General features: G+C 38.3%; 1 long non-coding RNA gene across 1 annotated transcript; it reads right to left on the reverse strand.

Moving 5' to 3' along the window:
• Positions 1–590: 590 nt before the first annotated feature.
• LOC149267822 (uncharacterized) lies at positions 591–22,719 on the reverse strand. The gene is made up of 3 exons (XR_016270996.1): positions 22,470–22,719; positions 1,584–2,004; positions 591–1,040 (listed from the first exon to the last, which is right to left on the reverse strand). It is a non-coding gene; the product is annotated as an uncharacterized LOC149267822 (long non-coding RNA).

The following is a 22,719-nucleotide window of genomic DNA, read 5'->3' on the forward strand; positions in this document are numbered from 1 at the left end:
ACACACGTGCAGCAAATGAAAACATCTTTGATAACGGCTTTGTCGCTTTGGTTGATCTGCAAATTGTGCGTATTTGCATAGTTCGTTAGTTCTTGGGCTAAGCAATACCCATTGGCAAAAATGTTAGTATATGTGAATATTAATGTGCCTACTCTAGCTGGAAATAGTAGTTAGCAAAGATGTAAGATATTAAAATAGTAGTAGTATAGTAGTGAAGTAGTAATAGTTTTGTATTATAAAAGAGCAGTTAGCAGTATTATAAAAGAGCAGTAGCTGAAATAAAGTGAAGGTATTAGAGTAATATAACAATATAACAGTACGATATTATATGCCATTATAATATTAGTATAACTTCTATGACACTAGTCTATTAGTAGCATAACAGTAGAATAAAAGTACTGTAACAACAGTATAATAGTATAACAATCGTATAAACGTAATATAACTTAACTTCAATAGTAGTATAATAGTACAACAGTAGTATAACAATAGTATAATAGAGAACTACTATATATACTTTAGTTGTTCTCTTCAAAATTTCCTTAATTATATACTAAATTATTTCCAGCTGTTCTGTAACGGTCCCCATTTTCGTTCTTAATGATATATTTATTTACAATTTTTAACTAACATTTTGCAACTGGTATACATTGCATTTAAGCACTTTGCGAATCTTTGGCAATGCAGCTTCGACTTTAATATATTCGATTATTGGCAGCTAAATATGCAAAATCCTTAAACCATATCCTGCTCTCTCTCGCTCACTTCACCCTCTCTTTTCCCCTATCTTACTCTCTGTGTGTGTTTCTCTTGATACCCTTTAAAATATGCAAATTAAATGTAAATAAGTTTGCAACTATTCGGCAAAGCTCTTTGGCATCATCCATTCAGTCGGTCAGAAAGTATGTCTTCGTCTGCGTTGCCAGATGTTAATGGCTTGATAAGGCTGCCAACTTGTTTGTTGCACTTTTTGTATTGTAAAATTTCTCAGTTCTCAGTGGACAGATAAGAGTCGCCTCTCAACAAATTTTCCACTTGGCCTACGAAAACAGAGAGAAGAAAGAAAGAAGCAGCCAGAACAGCAGCAGCAAATGTAAAGGGGAGCTTGAGCGGAGACGGAAAGAGGATATACTCTTCCAGATGTAGGGCTGGGAAGTGATGGAATGATGGAGAATGTGGAATATGGAACATGGAATAAAGAGTATACAATATGGAATATGGAATAAAGGATATAGGATGTAGGATATAGGATATAGGATATAGGATATAGGATATAGGATATAGGATATAGGATATAGGATATAGGATATAGGATATAGGATATAGGATATAGGATATAGGATAGAGGGTATAGGTATAGGATATAGGTAAGGGATATAGGATATAGGATATATAGGATATAGGAGATAGGATATAGGATTATAGGAATAGGATTATAGGATATTAGGATATAGGATTATAGGATATAGGATTATAGGATATAGGCTATGGATATAGGATATAGGATATAGGATATAGCATATAGGATATAAGATATAGGATATAGGATATAAAATATAGGATATAGGATATATGATATTTACCAGGTGTTTCACATTTCTTGACATAATCTTGAGACTCGTGCGAAGCGTATACTCGAAAAGCTAATAAGAAGCACGTAGCATCTGATAAAGGGGAGGAACAATCGATAAATTGCGGGCCAGTGCTGCCAACTTGTCTCGCTACGGTTGTTGTAGCTGTAATAATTGTGAAATTGTTTATTATGAATGCAATTAGTGCGGCGTGTGAGTGGGGAGATAAATCAAAGGGATAACAGCGATAAGGAGCGACGCGAATTGGACAGAGCTTTCCCGACTGTAACATTTCGATAAACGATAACACGTTTCATTTGTCTTCCTCTTCGTCTTTAAGTGATTACACTTTATGACTTATTGTTGCTGCTGCTGATGTTGCTGTTGTTGTTGCTGTAGCCTGTTGCCTGTTGCCTGTTGCCTGCTGCCGCTGCTGTAATTATTATTGATATTATTTACTTTAATCTGCTGCATCGCGCTGCAACTTAATTGGAATGAGTAAAAGTGTATATCCCCCCAGTGCTTCCTTCGGTCGCTGCCTTAACCTCTACCTCTCGCTATCTCTGTCTGCTTGTCGCCCCTGCCTTGTCGCGCGTGTGTGCGGCACACTTTTGCGCCCCGAAAAAATGTGTAATTTGTAGCAATTTTGTCCCGTCGGAAACTGGGTCAAACTTTTATAGTTGACCGCCATAAATGGGAGCCGCCATCTGAACTCCAAAAATATGCCAAAAAGATGCCCAACTCAGAGTGCGACTCTAGTCGTGTGTGCCGGACTATGAGATACCCTAAGCACTGGAAAATTGATCTAGAAATCGATATCTTCAGATCGGAGTATCTTTTCCTCGAATGGTCATGTTATAATACGAAAAAGAAAAATATCGCTATTTATCGATATTTTTAAATGAGCTTATATTGCATTTTCAGTTCACAAAAATAAAGCATGGATATATATACATTTAATAAAAAAATAGATAGTCAAGTGCCTGTCAGTGTTAGGAGATCCTTTATTCTGTTACATAGACTTCCATAAAACCAGCATACCCATTTGTAAATTTTCAAAGGGTATAAATAAACTTGCCTTTGGTGGCACAATAAAAATTTAGTTTAATGAAAGTGTTTTTTCTTTAATTTTCTTTTTTTTTTTTCGTTGTTCGGAATTTGATGGCTTGATTGCCAGACACTGGGATTATGATATAGTTGAGAGATCAGTGCGCGATTTTGATGACGTTTACGATTACGACTACGATTACGAGTATTTTTTTTCGGTACTCCTGTAACCTCGAAAGCGCGTTGAAAGCGACGAAGATTCATGATTTTGTTGAAGTTTTACATTTTTCGTTGTGTTTATTTATATTTTTTGTTGGCTCTTATATTTCGCCTTGGCATTTATGGCATAATTTTGGTCATCATTTGGACAAGTCATGATGATAATGATCACGATGATCAGCTTGATTATATATACATATATAAATATGTATATAGTAGCTGCCATGGGTAGGCAACAGTAGCTGCTGCGGCAGCCCTGGCAGAAGTCAGCCCCAAGGGTCCAATGCAATGTAAATGATAAAAAACCATGCGGCAGACCATTTTTATTTGGGGGAAAGTTTAGATTTTTATCTTGAAATGTTTTGATATGTGTGTGTGTATAATATGTATCAGATATAACTAAGAATTAAGACTTTAGTCTAACCTTATTAACAGGCAGCAAATTTGACGCGATTTGTCTCTACTAAAGCGCTTAAAAATATTTTAGTGAAATATTTAGTATAATCAGAAATGTATTTCAAATTCTTTCCCTATGCTAGCCCAGATAATAGTATGATTTGATTTGAGACTAGTTTATAGTCTGTAAACCGATATTAACTATACTATAGACACAGCTGAATATATCATTATGTATGCAAAAATATAATAACATCCTCAAAAGTAAACATAATCTAAGTCAGCTATAATCTAAAAATTGGAGGCATGGGCGCAACTCAACCAAATTTTTATCAACCGTAATATGTTTACTGTTTTGTTTAAAAAATTTCAAATATTTCGACTCTATCTAAAGCTCTTAGCTTAGAAGAAATATCGATGGTCTTTGACTCAGTCAAGTTGCTTTATCAAATCCCTTTCTCACTGACATACATAAATAAACACTTTTTTTTTAAAGTAAATATATTATATATACTAACTATTTTATATAGCATCTGCTAGCCATTTATGTTTAACTAAAACTCTCTTTGTCTCTCCTTTTTTTCTCATTTGCAGTCTAATGCGCTCTTTCTCTCTACAACGGGTAAGTTTTTCAATTTCTCAACCCATCTTATCTCTGCGAATATCTCATAATTCGGTTTAATTTTTTGAAATTTTTCTCAAGATATTATCGATTCTTTCGGCTAACTAAAAACAAAATCTATTAAGCCAAGATCTAGATCGATGTTCGTAACAAATTTCTGACATAAATTAGCAATTTATCAAATAAACTCATTTGGGGCAGCTCAGTGAGCACAAAAAAAAGGGATTCATCTTAGTGACTTAATTAGCATGCAAAAATGCATTGGGAATCAATCAAAAAATATATGCATGTATGAGTATGTGTGTTTGTGAGTGTGTGTATGCATATGTAGGTTATAAGCGAAGAGTTAACAACGAAATTATATGACGCGAACATTTTGTGGAATCGGGCTCAACTTTCTTCCAGCCAGCCCATAATGAGAGGAGTCTCATGTTTAAGGCAGCGGGTTGGGGCTTGGGCGTTGGGGCAGCCAAAGGCAACGCTGCTAATTGAAATATTCTTAATCAGATTTTTGGTTTCGCAGCGTTCGATGCATTTAATCCGCAATTATCCAGGGGCCGGGAGGGTGGGTTAGGTGCTCAGTTGATTGCCCGTGCTACGGCGGGGCTATGGTTTAATTTAGCGTTAAACTAAAAATAAAGCTCAATGGATGCTGGAATCTCACCTTGTTAAGCGGCAGCCGCATCCCAGGCAGGAGCAGCAGCTCAGGCAGCAGGTTGTGGGCATGTTCGATTGGCGGCACGCACCGCTGCACCACTCATTGCCAACCAGTGGACCAGTTCTTAACAAGGTAGGCGCAACGCAGCCAAAAGGGCAAAAAAAAAAAAAAGAAAGAATAACACAAAAAATCACAAAAAAAAAAAAAAAAAAAAACGAAGGCGATATTGCTCATATTTCTGTAAAGAAAGTGAGCCTTTCTTTCAAAGCTTGTGGCTCTTTACGTGCGCCAACTCGTTGAGATTAAAGAGCTGCCGTTTAGTGGCTACTTAGCCGGCGATAAAAAGCCGAACGTGAAATTGCATTAAACAGCAGCCATTCGTGCTCCTGCTGCTGCTGCTGCTGCTGCTGCTGCTGCTGCTGCTGCTGCTGCTGCTGCTGCTGCTGCTGCTATTTCCTGCTGCCTGGGAAGATTTGGGGCAAGCTTAACAAGCTTGTAAGCTTAAATGGGTTTTTAAAGAGCTGCCGCTGCTTGAGCCACAGTCTAAAAGCCACTGTTAATAATCTCTGCACAGCAGCCGCAGCAGCAGCAACGGCAGCAATTACAAGTAGCTCCCTAAGATTGAAAATTGTTGATGGAAACCTGACAAAAGGCTTCACAGTGTAATACAAAAATAAGAAAAGAACAGAAGAAAAAAAAAAAAAATCGACACAGATGAGCCAAAACGGCGCTAGCTACGAATAGAGTTGGACTAGCTAGCTATCCTGTAAAGGCAGGAGATTATTGGAATGGAGTTATATGAGATGGACTGATCTGAAATGAAGAGATGATGAAAAGTCTATTTAATCTAGCACTTACAGTAGCTCAGTTCACATAGTTTTTATATCAAGAATATACATTTTGATGCATAAGCAATATTTATAGACTAATCTATGGCTTAACAAAAGCTATATATTAAATTTCATAAAAATTTCCTTCATTTGAATATTTAGGTTAATATATTATTTTTCAATTAAATAGAATTGACTTTTAATACTAATCAACAAAGTTTTGTGAAACTTCTTCTATTATAAGTAGATATCATGTTCGATTCCACCTTACCACAACCACTTGGCATTTATATCAGGTCTATATATCTCTTTGATATGTATACCATGTATGTATGTCCATTAGCTCTATAAAGTCTAGCGCTTAAAGTTCGCTTATAGAATATAGAATATAAGACCTTGACTCTGTAAATTTACATATATATACTCTATATAGAGGGAGAGTAACAGTTTGCTAGTCGATCATTTTATCTACGCAATGCCAATGCTTACAGGGTATTTCAAATTTTATTGACAATGCCCGCTGTGTGCTTAGCCAGAGCATTGCGCGTTTGCTGCAGACACAAAAGCTACAAGAAGGCTAATGCTATTAAGCCTTCATGATCATCAGGCATCAGCAAAGCAACAGGCTGGCAGTATGGCTGGCTGTCTGTCTATCTGTCTGGCTGGCTGGCAGCAGGTACATCACTCACTTGCAGACTGCGGCGGTGAGATGTAGACATAGGCCGCCGTCATGGCCAACAATCTGTCCAAAAGCGATAAAGTTATAATGGCGCAAATGTTGGACACAGTTTTCATTCCGTTTCCTTCTGCTTGAACAGGCCAGTGTGTGTGTCGGTGCATGTGTGTGTGTCTGTGCCTGTGCCTGCCTACTGATCTGGCTGTTGATCTAAGTCGACGCGTCTTAGGCTTAAAGCAAAAACGCGCATCTTTATCGCGATGTTATGTGTTGTGTTGCCCCCATGTGATGTGCTCGACTTTGAAAACTGTTTACAAACTGTCTGACAGAGTTTTGACTGCCGTTTTGGCTCTCTCTCGATCGGACGGTTGATGTCGCCGACGTCGATCGGTGCAGCATATATACCTCCATGCCGCCAAGCCTCGATGCTGTGATGCCCCGATGCCCCGATGCCCCATGCCAATGCTCTGATGATAGATCTCTTTGCAGGAGGACAAGCCATGGACGGCAGACGAATGGCTCTGTTGTTGTACTAGCTTCAGGCGACGACACGCTGTGTCTGTCAGTCTACTGACTTCTTCGGCCCCCTCTCTCCCGCTTACTGGTCCACTCCTGCCAAAAGGGCGGCACAGTGGGCGTACAAAGCAAACACAGAGAGAATGAGCGCTTAAAACAATAATATAACCATAATGAATATCATAAGGCATAAACTTAAACAAAGTTCAACAGCAACAACAACAACAACAAGAAGAACAAAAACTATTGTAGTGCATGATCAAGTGATCTGGAATAAATAGCATACACTTGGCTGCACGCAAGCCAAAGAGGACAACAGGTTCGCTTCATGCTGCCGCTCAATACAATGGTTGGGATCGATCTGCTGCTGCTAAGTCCGTACTTTGTCAAACTAATTATAAATTTAATCCCCAGCGAGCGCGCACTGATCGCATATGATCTATTTCTGTGAAGCTAGTGGAAACTGCGTTGCGTTAAGTGATCGATCGATCGATCGTGCGCTTTTCGATTTAGCTTAGAATTGATTACAAGTGAGAAGTGAATCGAGAGATCGATCGCGCTTAGAAATGGTGTTAACTAAAACGCGATTGAGCTCTGAATTGATTGCAAGTAACAAATGATCACAAACTCTTACAGATCGTTTTAATTAAGATGATGTGCACAAGATACTCGCCATGAGCCTTGAATGTGAAAATCGTTGCTCATATGATTCTGCTTTAAACTTAGCTAAGTAATAATGAAACTTAAGGAGGAACGATTGAAATGGGAGTGAATGGGGTTGAGGTTTTATCAATCTGAAAAAGCTGGTTCCATATATGATATTTATATGAACTGCTTATGATCACTGAGAGCTTATAGCTCTAAGCCAAGATCTAAAAAGGAGAACTTCTTAAGGAAAACCAAACTAAGCCTAATTCTTTACTTTTCTTTAAGAATATTCCAATATTCGCTTAATACATTCTTAAACTCTTAAGCCGATCTTCACAAAGTTTCAGGTATCCCTTGAGGTTTAGTTTTTACAGACAATTTATTGATCGTGTATAGCTGTAAATCTAATAATCTATTATATTCAAATTAGATTCCGCATTCAGTTATATTAGTATCACTTCACTCAAATACTGATCCTGAAATGATCTCTTAAGCTATGATCCGATATGATATTAGCTCCACTGTGCCACATGGACTGATCTCGCACTCCTTCTTTGTGGCTGTCTGCTTGGCGATCATCATTTCAATTACGATCAGTCGCAGCAGGGGCGAACTGCATTAGATGAAGTTGCGTTATTATTGCGATATATCTGCGGATCAGCCAAATAAGGCGAGCGATGCCAACGATCGCTTAATTGATCGATCTGTAGTGTTTCAGAAGACTGGAAGCGTTTGCATCTAGACACCTTCTCCTTCTCGGAAAGAGAACCTTATGCTTCCATCTCAATCGCAGCCTCGCCCCCGCATTGCAATTGCGTCTGTCTATAGCCTCGAGCTGCTGGCGGCTATTTACACAGTTTGGGCCATAATTTAGGCGCGGGTGAGCCATATATCAACTGGCAGTGGTTCGCTTGACGGGACAGCTACGAGACTTGGCACTGACTTTTTGGCCCAGTCTGGTCAGTTCAGTCAGCTCAGCCCTGTCTGCCGCTCAATGTGATATATGGCCGCAATGTCCTAATGATAATGACGTGTTGTTGTAGGTGGGCAAACAGAGACGGCGAGCGAAAGAGTGAGGATATAGAGTTGAGCAGCTTATCACAGAGAGTTCCTTTTCGATATACGTACATATATCTAAAATATATACATATATGTATATGTATATATGTAAATATACTATATGTAGATATGTGTTATGCGAGTATTTATTGATTTAAATTGTGCTGCGGCTTATTGGGCGACGCGCGTTTGACACACTCGGCAAATGTTGACACAGCGCCCGGTGGGTTGGTTACCTGGTTGACTGTTTGACTATGTTGAGTGGCTTAGTGTGGCTGTAGTTGTGGTTGAACGTCCCTCAATCGTCACTGTCTGACTGAGGACGCCTGACACAGTTATGCAAGTTGTTCACACACAACACCCACGCAATCCATTACAGCCGGTTGAAAGGAAGAAGTAAGTGCTCGGGGCACTTCTTTAACCGGCTCAATTCGATTCGAATCGATTCGTTTGCGATATTTGATATTTACATAACAAAGAAACCGACAACGAACCAATTTGTGTGCAAACAATTCCCCTGAAAAAATAACCAAGCGATATCAGTTGAAAATCATAAATGAGAAGAAGAAGAAGCACAAAAAAAAAAAAAAAAGAACCGAAGGGAAAAAGCAAACAACGCGCGCCAAAATCTTTCTTAAATAAACGAGCGTCATATAAACATGTATATACATATGTATAAATCTATGTATATGCACGTCTATATATATTTGTATGCATATCTTAGAATCCCCCCTCTCTTTCTGTCTTGACTTTGTTCAAGTGAATTGTAAATGTGTAGGAGTGATTATCTATGCGTCTATATAGGAATCTATAATCTATTGGCACTTACATTTATCGTTGCTCTCCTTATGCATGTACATATAACTCTAGTCATATGTACATATCTATCTATAGCTGTTTCATATTTATTTGCATAACCAAGTGATTTACATTACTCTGGGTTTTAGCACACGGAAATGACAGATAACCAGACAAACGCATAAAACTGTGTCATTCTGTTGAATAATTGAACTGAGAGATAGAGAGAGAGAGAGAGAGAGAGAGAGAGAGAGAGAGAGAGAGAGAGAGAGAGAGAGATAGAGTGAACTATAGAGTTCAATATTCTAGAGAAAAGTGTGATCTACACAGCGGAAATTGTTGAAGATATAAACATAATATTTATGAAGATTGCGCAACTTCATCAGAAGTGATCGGGGCTATACAAAGTTATATAACATATGATCTTAAATTCAACTATAGCTATATTGCTAAAATTCTCATTACAGATAAAAAACTGTTCGATATTCAGCATTAAATTGATCGATCTTTTATTCGCCACATTACGATATTTAATTCTATATATGTACGATTTAAATATTCGCCCTAACGATCTATGTTTGAAGTCTCTTCTTCTCCATCAATTGGAAAATCAATTCATGCACCAAATAATGATGATCATATATTGCAATATACATGTATTAAACTGCGTGTTTCTTCAAAAGCTTTTTGGATCACTTGTGAGGAAAGGAAACAAAATATCAAGCGATCATAAGATTGTTTCGCATATTCTATGTAAAAGCCGCGTTTATTTCGCCTGAAGCAGCGACAATTTACGATGCGCCCCGCACAATTCAAATTCTAACAAACTGTTCATCATCTAAGTGACAGTCTTGTTGTTGTTGTTGTTGTTGCTGAGGATCGAGCAAGGATCATCAGCAATATACATATAGATTTATACAAATATATACATACCATATACACAGCGATCGTAAACTATTTTGTCTGCTGTCAAAAGTAAAAAAAAAAAAAAAAAAAAAAAAAACGAAAGAAACATTGAACTTCTCTGAATTTGTTGTTGAGGTTTTCTCTCTCTCATTCTCTCGGTGATTTTCATTCTGTGATCTGTTTGCATTTTTGATTGATCGCTTTATACCGTACAAGCAAAAGGAATGAGAGTACAAAATGTAAATGCAGCAAACCACAAAAAGTAAAATAAATATATATATATATATATGAGGCAGGATCATTGGCATCGATCATCATTTGGCGGTGCATATTTGTGGTCTTTGTTTTTTTTTTTTTTTTTTGAGTGATCGCAGCTTCTCAGCGAACGTCAACAAATGTTGTTGATAATCAAATCAAAGGCAGATCGAGAAATTGTGATTGTGTACTCGATGCAGGGCAAAGGAACAAACCATCATAACTTCAACCTTCACCTGTGTGTGCGTGTGTGAGTGTGTGCGTCTTGTCTTTTTGGATCTCTCGTTTTTTTTGTTTTTTTTTTTTTTTTTTGGGGTCTTTCAGTTTGTAGCTACCTACGCACTATACGACTTGCTGCATCGATCGAATGATCGGCAATCGTTGATATTGATGCATAATTAAATTTAAACAAATCAAACTGCCAGTGCAGCAGAGGAAACAGAAATCAAGTTGTACTTGGAGACCACCAGGCGATTGGCGCAAGTGAAATAATTTGCTGGAAGACGAGATTCAAAGAGATGCACGATCATCAACAAGGCGATCGACCCACACACACACACACACATACGTACACTTACATTGCAGTAGCTGCCACAACAAAAAGTAGGAAGAAGAAGAAGAAGAAGGAAAAAAGAAAAACAAGTACAACTTGTAGCTGGAGCTCTCTGAAGCTTCGACTGTCTGCGCGCTGTGATCGTTTAATCTAGCGCTAAAGATCAGGCCAGGATCGTCGTCCTACGTACCGCAACGCTGAAATGATTGAATTGTGTCTTGCTGTCGATCAGTGCAGTGCAGTGCGTTGCGTGAGTTGGCCAGACGGAACACGGTGAGTCGTACGTCGTCTGATCGCCAGACATTGATATTGTTGCATTGATATTGATGCATGGATGTATGGAACGGATCGTCTCTGCTTTGGTATGCAAAACGATCAGCGCTTTGCATAATGGTAGACTCTTCTCTTGACTCTGAATCTTGGCATGCAAATCTCTCTAGGTTGTTCGCTGACTGCCTGAACGGCTCCTTTATGTGACTTTGAGTCCTGTTTCCGATCGCTGTCGCAGACTTTCACAGTTTTATAACAAATTTGATTGAATTGCCTGCCTGCCCGGCTGCCCGGCTGACTGTCCGGCTGACTGCCCCGATCGATGGTAGGCAGCCAGCCCCCGTCATTCAGTGTGCTGTGTGTGCCTCTTGTCTTTGTCTGCACCTTGCAAATGATTATGAATTGATTTTTGATTGCTTTTAGCTTTATGCATGCATATTATTATTACTCACATATGAATATATTTTCTGTTTTCTGTTTTTGGTTTTTGGTTACTGATTTTCGATTTTGCCTTCCGGTACGTTGCATTTACTGTTATAACGAAACTGTTGCATCAACAGCTGCGATCGATTTTCATATTTGTATTTGTTTTTTTTTTTTTTTCGGACATACTCTCTTCAAGGTAATTAGCACACGTGTGCATATGGGACACGATCTTAGATCTAGACATGTGTGTCCAGCTTCCTTTTGCGCAAACTATCTGCATGCATAGATCTCACATAATCAGCGAGGCAATCGCACGTTTCGCATTCGTTTTTGCATTGCACAATGATTGAGTCATCTCAGTGCATCTGATCATCCATCATCGATCTTCGGTCATACGCATTGTTTTGCTATTCATATGCAGGTACCATGGACAGAGAACGTGAGAGAGAGAGGGAGGGAGGGGAGAGACATGCAAAATAGCTATTTAATGAAGTGTCCTAAGACCCGCTGCCCATGTAAACTAATGTGCCTTAATGTTTATGCCAAGAATATGTTGCCGCGTATCTTCGGAGATCGCTGCATGCGGGATCTTTGTCAGCGAGCATCTTTGAAAGAAGTTTCTGCACGTGCTATGCCCTAGGGAATAGCTATAAGCAGCAGGTAGCTGAAGATTTGCAACTCATATGTGAGGTTGGGCATAGATCGTGCCTAGCCTAGGCCTATGATTGCATCAGAGTTGTTTGTATGGTAGTGAGAGAGCGAGCAGGCGAGTTTGTTCGTTTCGGCTGGAGTTCAGATTATTGGGGAGCTCTTTAATGGTTGTACTATTAACAAGAGATCTACTACTACAACAAACTTGTTGAAGCACATATATTACTTACAACGTAGCAAGATTTTGCATTAAATATGTAAAGATCAAAGATCCAAGACTTTGGGAATAAAAAGATCTAAAAGTTTAAGTCTACAAACTATGCTAAATATTAATAATGTGAGCAAAAGACTTAATAGAAAGGAATCCCGATAATTCGAAATGACAAGCGGATAAGTTTTTCGATTTATACAAAAATTCAAATTATCGAAAACGAATATTTTTCAAGTGGATAGAATTTTTTTTCGATGTTGTCGCGATTTGTAAGTTAGTGAGGTACAAATGATCGACATTCGACTGCATTAGATTTTTTTTGAACAAATGATCTAGGGATTCTAGTATATGAAAATCTATCAACTCTATGCAAAGTATGTCAAACGATTTGATAATTTGAAGATATATGGGGTGATGATGATGATCATCAAGAGAGCAAAGATTATAAATATCAATGAATTCACAGCTATTCTTAACCTTTTCAACAAGATATGAAGCCCTCAAAAAAGAAGTAACTTTAGGTATAATGATTAAGAAGAGAAGATTGAGAATGTAAAAATCAACGGATCTGAGAGTTGTTCTCAGATATGTATCTAATAACTTACCTAAATACCTGCAGATGAAGATATATGTATTTAGCTATCAAAAACATCATCATAAATGCTGAGAATCTAAGGCTTAAGGGATCTACAATTGTGAAAGATATAGTATCTAATAGCAATGTATGCAATATATTAAAAAAATGTTCAGTACTAGACTTAAGTTATTTACTAAGTCTTAGATGTTTAAGAAAACAGATATTTGGTTAATAATTATTGTAGAGTCATGAATAATAATAGTACATGTACAATAACAGACCATTTTCCATATGCACATCACAGTTGAAGACGTTAATTAATTTGTTAATTGATATGTTAATTCTAAAATATATATAAGCCGCATTCTAGGCTGCTTTCTGGTCGAACCACGATCAGTGCTAGTAGCATATTAGTACATTCAACTACAGCTACAACTTACACTAATGTGAGATGCTGTTGATATTTTAAGTATCCCGCATGCTGTGTGCAGATTATCTATGGCTGCATCTGGCTATCTGGTTGAGTTAAGCACAAGCGCGATTGTAAGCAGGCATTGTGAGATGATAAGCTTCCATGTAACTGGCAGATGGGGGCCAATGATATAGAGGCAGGCAGGCAGGTAGCTATAGAGAATTGGCTTAAATCGATTTCTTATGTTGCCGCGCTTATCGATCGCGGCGACAGTTGGACAGTTGGCCAGGGGCCATGGGCCGGGGGCCGGAGGCCAGGGTGGCGGTAAGGAATGGAGGCAATAAAACGGCAAACTTTAAGATTAGCCAAGTGGCAAAGTTGATTTCCATATCAGTGGCCGGGGCCCATAAGTTGATGTAAGATATATTAAGAGATAAATAACAGTGCCAGAAACAGATCGATTCGTTGATCGCTGATCGTTGAACGCTCTGCGAGTGGAGTGCAACTTTATTAGAGCCTCTTAACACGATTGCCAATTGATAGCCGCATCTTAAGCTGAAGCTGTTGCTGTTGCTGCCAAAAGACATTAACAAAACTGCCGGCAACGCGATTGGCTCATCAGTAAAGAGCAGCTAAAGAACTGAACTGAACTGAACTGAGCTGAGCAGAGCCAAACAGAACAGAACAGTACAGAACAGATCAGATCTCTGATCAGCGTCCGATCAGCAGAGATCAGCGCAATTAAAATTGTTATCGCTGTTTGTTGTTAATGCTGATGATGTCGGCGATCTGCGAGTTGCCGCAACTTCCTGTATGCCCACTGCCGCTCGATACACTCACCCAATTAGGGAACTGTCCACTAGCTCTTGAATTTGAAGTAATGCAGCGCAGTCAAGTGAAAAGTGCTAGAACTGCTGTTGAAGCATAGATAATATATTGATGAACTCTAAGATTTTATAAGCTCGATATCTTTTCTTAGTTCTTTCTAGCTATTTCTATTTCGAGTTGTCAAATTTTTTGAGGTTTGGAGCTTTAGATAATCAAATTTTCAGTTATTGAGATCATTGAACATTTATAATATTGTATATCTGTGTTAAGATCTGTAGCTTATTCATATAACTAGTTATCTTCATATGTATGTTCAGCTCTTTAGATCTTTGCATGCTCCTACTTTTACGGAACCAGATCAAAAGCAACTACAGTCGACTCTTGTTATTTCAAACCTTCGTTATTTCAAACCTCTCATTAATTCAAAGTTATCACTCAGTAATTCGAACTAAAAATCATTGCTAAGACACGATAATTCGTACTCATATGGTTAAACACTCGACAATTCGAAATATTTTAAAAGTCCCTTGAATTTCGAAAGAACGAGAGTCGACTGTATGTGGAAGTTCTTTATTCGCAAAGAAGGTGATATTTCAAGTTATAAGTCAGGCATAGGTAGATTAGAACTAATATTTTGACAAGTGTATATGAACTAGTTCATTGAGTGGTTCATTATTCATCTTCAGGTGAATCACTCTGACAGAGATAATAGATAAACGTGAATGTTTGTAATTTCCAATAGATGTGAATCTTAAGTATGAACCGTTCTGTGAACCAGTTCAAATGCTATAAATAGTTGGTAAGATAAGACGTCTAAACCAATGACTTAACTTTGAAAATGATCCGCCCCCATGAACTAGTAGTTCGTCTGCTGCTGTAACATTCATCTCAATGATCTGTTGAGTGTATTATCGATTCGGTGCATTATCGATTTGCAATGCGTTCGCTTGTTTGCTTCACGCCTTTGGCATTTCGCTGAAAACTTAATTTAATTAATTGCCAAACACACACAGAAGATTTCCCATAAAATGTTTCAGTGTCCAGTTAGTGGTGGCAATGACCAAAAAGACCAGGAAAACAGAAAACTAAAAACAAAACTGAAGAGTCGAAGTTGGCGATCATCACTTTAGGCGCAAACTTGAATAATTGCTGCATTGGCGCATTGGGCATTTAAAAGTGATTCGTTTTACGAGCCCATTGCACTCGCCTTTATGATTGGCAATTAATTAGGCAACGAAATGCGATCGACTGAGTCCAATGAACGTTGGATCGCTGATGCAGTGCGATTGTTGCTTGGCCTGCCTTTGGGGGTGATTTGTTTTTACAGCTACCGTATTTAATAGTTGCGTCTCGATTTGTTTGCTTAATTAATCGCAGCTGTAATAATAATAATAATAATAAAAATAATAATGATAATAGTAATACAACAACCGGTAGGTGCTCGTCTCTTCTTCTTTGTGTGATATAAGCAGGCATGAAATTAGTTTTCAGTGGAGGAAAGAAAAAAGTTTCTCAAGTTGAAACTGAATCGATTAATGCGCACAATTGCATTTGAATGGCAAATGTGGCGCATTGCTCGATTGTTTTCGATTGTCTGCAGCCCTCAACTCTCGCACACTAATCCTTCGGGCCTCACACTTGGCCCATTGTGTCGCCCATTGTGCTGCGGCGATTCGCCATGGCAATAATAATAAGAATACTTTATATATATATATATATATATATATATATATATAGAGAGAGAGAAGTTGAGAGCAAACCCATTCCAAAAGGCATTCGAATGGAATGCTGCATGCTAATCCTTTGCATTCGTTTTTGAGACGTGTGTGGGCTGCGCCAGCGTTGGATTAATTTTGTTTTTTTTTTCTTTCTGATGCATTTTGCCATGAAACGAGTGCAACGAGCATCAAAAAGAAGATCACACGAATCAAAAAAAAAAAAAAAAAAAAAAAACAGAAATATGAAAAAAATAAAATAAATATTCACAAGCTAGCCTAGCTGTGTGGATGAACTAGAAAATACTGTGGAAAATGTGGAAAATTATTGAGGAATATCAATAATTCACAATAGCGCAGACACCTGCTTTTGATATCGTGAATGATTATTATGCGATTTCGACTCCTCCAATATTTAAGAGCTGGAGCTGCTTCAGTTTAGTTACTGCAGAATCCTTTCTTCTCAATCCTTCTTCTCAACTGTAATATTGAACTTTACTTTTCTTTATTTCTTTTATAGAGAAGAGTTTTATGAAACTGCAGTTTTCTTAGACTGTAAAACGAAGAGTTTGCATGGGAAAAGTAGATTAGCTTGTGACAAAGCTCTTAAGTTCAAAAGTTTAGAAATCTGTCAAATTTAGTCTCTATGCCCTTCTACTCTGTCAAACCATCCAAAAGAAACCCTCTCTAATTTGCATAATCCTACAGCTTCACTCATCAAACCAACCACTTGGCACACATCATAAATAGAGGGTATACAAATGCGTTTTTTATTGTAATATTGCTCGACATTCAGAAAAAAGCAAAAAGAAGCAGATCTATGTAAAAGTCGAGAGCCTAAATAACGAACGTGCCAAGCAAAAAACAAAAAAAAAAAAAAAAAAACAAAAAAGAAGGAAAACCAAGATGAGATCCCGCACTGAGCAGAGAGTCAAGAGACCACCCTTAAGAACCGCGTGCCCAGATACCAAAATTTATTGCTGCCCAGAACAGTCAGGAGAAGGTCTCTGTGTATATACGAGTGTATGTGTGTGTGTGTGTGAAAGGACCTTCTTATTGCCCGCTCGCATGCCGAACAGTTCATTTCAATTTTAATTAGAGCAACGTTTGGCTTGGAATTTTTCTCTCATTTTTTTTTTTTTTTTTTTTTTGGTTCATTCTTTTCTTAAGGTCAACTTGGATTTTTCTAGTTTTCCTTTCTGGTAATTTAAATTTTAGTTAGTTAAGTCGGCGCATTTCGTTTGATATTTCTCTTGGCTGTGTCTGGGACTCTTTATAATTAGATGGCAAAATGCCGCTGCAAGAAATTGAAATTGAAATTGATTGTTAAATAATTTTCTTGTGCCACCTTTGCGGGGACCCAACTGATTGGCTCCAACTCACATGGTCGGCGACTTTTTAACTGACACAAGGAGACAGAGAGAGATACAGAGAGAGAGAGAGAGAGAGATGGATACAGGGAAGTAGAGCAGCTGTGCAACGAGGTGATTGCGAATTGTTTTTAGCAAAAATCAAAAGAAATTTTTAATTTAAATATGAGAACTTTGCGGTGGAAGGGGAAGATTAAGACTGAATGAGAAAATAAGTAGTATGCAATAGAGCCATCTGTATAGGATTTAGTTTTATGAAATTTGCAATATCTTATATGGCATTTATATTTAAGAAAGGTCGATTCCACCTGATTCTCAATGGGAAGGCAGTACAAAGTGATGCAAATATCAATATTAAGTGGATTCCATTCAGCCCTAGCAAACATGCACCCGTTTCATCTATCTTTATGATTAATGTAGGGAATATGACTGGAAAGAAGTTGCCTTGGAAGGATCTTAAATATGTTTAAACTTACAATTAAATGTGGATGGACCCCCTGTGCGAGCATAAAATTTTCCCAGCTATGGATTCATATTTGCTTTACTCTGGAATCGAGAACTGAACCTTAAAATTAATAAAGTATTAAAATGACGAAAAATAGTTCGAATTATAATTATAATATATTTTAATTTATATACATGTGTATATATACATATATTATATGAGATCTATCTCTAGCATATTGAGACATTCGTCGTCTATGGGAATATTGAAGGATATAAACACATATGTACAATTGTAGGGTATGGGAACATTATCAGGGTTTTTCATCAAAAATATATATTTTCCCTAATAAAAAAGAAGAAGAATTATAGGTAAAACCTAAAATATTTTAAAGAAAAAATCCTTAAAAAGAAAGGAATTATATACAAGCAACAAAAATTAAGACGGAACTAGTAAAATTTTATATTTTATTCCGAATGTTCTATTTCTACATCGATCAAGACCAGTTTTCTAAACTTTTGTGGCGCACCTCGCTTTAGCCACTTGCTGCACGCATTCCTTAACTGTATGCAAAATATGCCGACACAAATCAAAAATGAAATCGGCAATCGCAAAAGCTAACGAGCCAAATGGAACGCTGAAGCAGCCGGACGACGAGTAGAGCGTAGTTAAAACGAGGCAGGCCGAAGGAGAGCGAGGACTGGGGAGGGGCAGTGTCTGCGCATGCGCGGAAGCAATCGCAGAAAATTAGGCGTAAATTTTTATTGGGGCGACAGTTGGAGTTGGGCTTTAACTTTATATGACTGCGGCGCGAGAATTGGAATTTGAGTTGTGTGTGTTTGTGTGTGTGTGTGGGGAAGTACAATGCAAATCCACTTAAGTGGTCACAGCCCAGGCAAACAGCAAAGCATTTTGTCCAAGCAGTTCCATAGAAAGACAAGAAAAAAAAGATGAGAAAAAGGGTTTGAAGTCTGTTGTTTATTTGCTTAAGGCGAGTATTGAGGGCGGAACAGAAGCTGACCACAAAAACTCAAATATATATTTATGAATAATATTTCAATAGAAAACGGAAGAGTTGAGCACACGCTAGATAGAGATAGAGGGCCAGAGATTGATGTCTCCTGAGAGTTCCAAGTAAGGAGCAGGAAGTATGTATAGCTATAGTATTACTGGCGTCTTACCAAGAATTTAAGAGATATATACATATATATATATGTTGACTGTGTGCATAGACCAGCATAAATGCAAGTTGGGCTGGCTTGTGTCTGGCGCGTGTTGTTTGTTGCCAAAATGCTGGTAGGAGGCCGAGGCCGTTGCAACCGCAACAAGTCCCAATAGAGAAATTAAATATCAGCCAGGTGGTGGTGGTGGTGCCTGTCAAGGCTGCACAGCTGTACGGCTGTACGGGTTCGGTTCTCTCGTGCCATTTGCGCTAATTGTGTGTAAATATTTTGACCAGAGTCGAGGCACAGTTGACCCAAATGAGCAACTCTATTATAGTCAAACAGAGTGAGAGAGAGAGAGAGAGAGAGAGAGAGAGAGACGGCACAAATCTCTATTCATGTTGTGACAATTAGAAACTGCTTAGCTTTGTTTCACACGCACACACACACCGAGATGGCACTGAGCCTGTGTGTGCTCGGCTCAGCATGCTAATAACAGTTAAGAGCCCAAATGCTCATTTCAAGGTATTTTTAGCGAACTGCTGCGCGCTGTGCGGTCTTAGCCAGCATTGTTTTCATAGACAATGTTTTGACCGCATTTGCCAAAAACCAAAATAGATACATGCATATATATATTATAGAGATATATATATATATATATATAGAGAGAGAGATATTCGTTTGTCCACTGACAAAAAAGGGCCATAAAATCTCAACTCTGTGGTGGTCCTCAATTCGATGCTCTTTTGTTTCTCACCCTGCTTTGGTGTTTGTGTCACATGAAAACGCGTTTTTATATGCGTGACATCTCTATATAACAGCTAGACTCGGTCATCTTCTTCCTCTTCTTCGTCTTCTTGTTCAGCTATCTGTCTCTATTATGGCGCAGGGCTCTTGGCGAGTTTCCAACTCATTTGTGGTGGGCGTTTGTCAATTGTTATTGAATTGAATTGAATTGAATTGAATTGAGCCAAGCCAAACCGAGCCGAGCCGAGCCGAGCCTTGGCAATTGTCAATTGTTTTCTTTCGCTGTCATTCGGCTCGCAGATCGAGATTCGATTCCAGCGATAACATTCTTAACATCATCGTCGTCGTCTTCTTCTTCTTCTTGGCACGGTGTGTGATTTGTGCATCTGCTACTGCAAATTGCATTAACTTGGCCCATGGACAATTGAGGCGTGATTTGAGGCGTTGTGTGCGGTAGCTGATTTCCCTTTAACGACCGCAAATTCATTTTTCTCCGCATTGTTTCCATTTGCAATTGTTTTTTTTGGGCCTCGAGGGGATATTTTGAAGGAACGGACTATTCCAGCGAATCTATCTTTATTCCAATAACAAAGAGCCCCACGTTCATCTGGCTCATACAAATGCAATTTAATTGCAATCGATAAATGTTTTTGACCATTTTAAGCTAGATGAAGATGTATAGAGGAATAAATATATATGTATACATATATTCAACTATGAACTCTTGTCTTAAATTCTTGTTTTTCTAACTCTTTCTTTATGTACTAATTACTATGCATATATTTAGATAATTTTTAATAAAAATAACAAAAATTCCAATAATTCTGTATGAAATACCACAGTTGTTCTATGTGAACTCAGCTCTCAATTGCAATTTGCTTATGGAACTTTCAAAAACTACAAGTTTTGGCAGCAAATTAAGCATGTGTATACATGAGATCAATTATAAGATATTTGATCCGATATTATATGGTATATGAAAATCATTTTTTTGTGCAAATCCTAATCAAATTTGAACAAGATCATGTAGGAGCGATTGAAATAGGCTTTTGTTTTTGGTAGAATAAAATTATGCTCTTAGTTTTACTATATACCATAGTGAATTTCTTTACTCCAGGCAAAACCTTCTGTCGAACATATTGCTATATCCTCAGAGACATACAGTCGTTTAGATAATTATGAAATTTTCGTCTTTAAGCTGACAGATAGCAAAGTATCTTTGAGATATCTACATCACTATTTAGAAATAGAAATTGTTGTAAAACTCTCGTTGCCTTTTACGAAGCTGTCACGCCCACAACGTGAGCGCGTGCTGGCCCCTGGCTCAGAACTCATTACGTCAGCCTAATCCAAGCGTCAAGCATATCCATGCTCAGGCAAGAGATTTTAACTAGCAGACGGATCAGCGCTCATTCGGCCTCCTCTCTCTGTCTCACTCTCCCGCTCACCCGCTCTCACTCCCTCTCCCGTTTAGGCTCTGGTGCTGGGTGGAGGCATAGCTGCACGCAAAGCTGTTAAGCGCATTCGACGCGCATGCCGCCCACGTCCTTTGCCCATTTTTCCTACTTTTCCCAATTTCCCATTTCTCTCGCTGTGGCTCTTGGTGAAAATTAATTAGCTAAAATCCTCGACGAAAAGGTGTTGGAAATCTCTGATTACGCTGGTAATTTAAGACAGCATGATGTGTAATGCGAGTATATTTCAGTTCTTTTTCCTTCTTTTTCCAATTCGTCCGACACAATTTTCCTTATCATAATCATATTTGCCACGCCACGGCAGTTTTTCTCGCCATTCGAGGTGAGTTTGCAATTCAGAGCCGAGACAGGAAACATCTCAATTTGCTGTTGTTGTACGTATATCCTGTTCGAGGTGTCTCTCTATCAGCATTCTCTCCATTGATCGATGTTATTTTTTTGTGGTTTTTCTCATTATTTTTCACAGTTTTCTTCTTCTTCTTCTTCTATATAGTTTTTTGTCGCATTTCCTTCCGTTTTGCTTGTAATTTCAAACGTCAATTAAAACTACGTTTTCTCCTTATCTCTATCTAAAGTAGTTTGTTCGCACTTAGTGCCTGGCTGATCCACTTTAGAGAGCGACTGGTAGCTGCCAGTTGCTCTGCTGCTATTTCTACATCTTTCGCCTCTACTTCGTCTGCCCTCCATTTGGCTGTCAGTCGAGTGTCCATGGAGATATCTAAATTTGTTTGCGCTCTCGAGGCGATGACAGGCTGGCGAGTCTCTGGATTTAAACGCCTGTTGCCTGTCAATTACACGTCACGATATGCACCACAGCTCAAAAACTCTTTCACAACCCAAAACGCCAGACACGCGTCACACGCTCAGCTGCCGTTGCTGCCGTCGATATACCTTAGGCACTGCTTCTGTGTGTGAGTTTGTGTGTGTGTGTGAATCGATCCAACAAGCGAGTATTTACAAGTGCGTCAGTCAACGCTTCGATATCTTTCATTACGTTATGCGGCACATGCACTTGCTTCGAGTATTTAAAACTGTTTTGCTTTTTTCTCTGACTCCTTTGAGACAGTTTATACGTTTGGTTATTATATGAGGCAGCATATGTAGAATAAGTTGGTTCAGGAAATAACTGAGCTAAGACTATAGAGATAGAGTCTATCGCAGTCACTGCAATAGAACAGGGAAACTTGAAGCTAGAAGTAGAACCCGGTTATAACTGTTATTATAACCGAAAGACACTTTAACCGCATAAATTTGCTCATATAAGTATGATTGGGGACCAGTATTTTCGTTGCAATAACCATATAAACGCTATAAGCGGAGTCGTTATAACCGGACTCTACTGTATAAATTACTCTCTTACTCTACTTTTGATTTGGGTTTCAGCATATTATAATCATTTATGTAATCAATTTTATGAATACTTACTATGAGTCCACTTTCAGATATTCATCAGCGCTCTCAGATAATCTCAATTATGAATACTTTCATTCTGATTGTAATCTTAAGAGTCAGTTCCTGATATCTTCCAGTTGTTCCAATGTTTTCGCTACTTTGAGTCTCGCTTAATATTGCTTCATACACAATATTATATTCATATATTAATATTAGAGTACAATGTAGAGTGTCTCGATGTATCCTGATATTTTTAAACAATAGCAACTAGTATATGCCTTGC

The sequence above is a fragment of the Drosophila arizonae genome, chromosome X, assembly GCF_054131065.1.
Source record: "Drosophila arizonae isolate 15081-1271.41 chromosome X, UAZ_ARI_1.0, whole genome shotgun sequence".
NCBI lineage: Eukaryota > Metazoa > Arthropoda > Insecta > Diptera > Drosophilidae > Drosophila > Drosophila arizonae.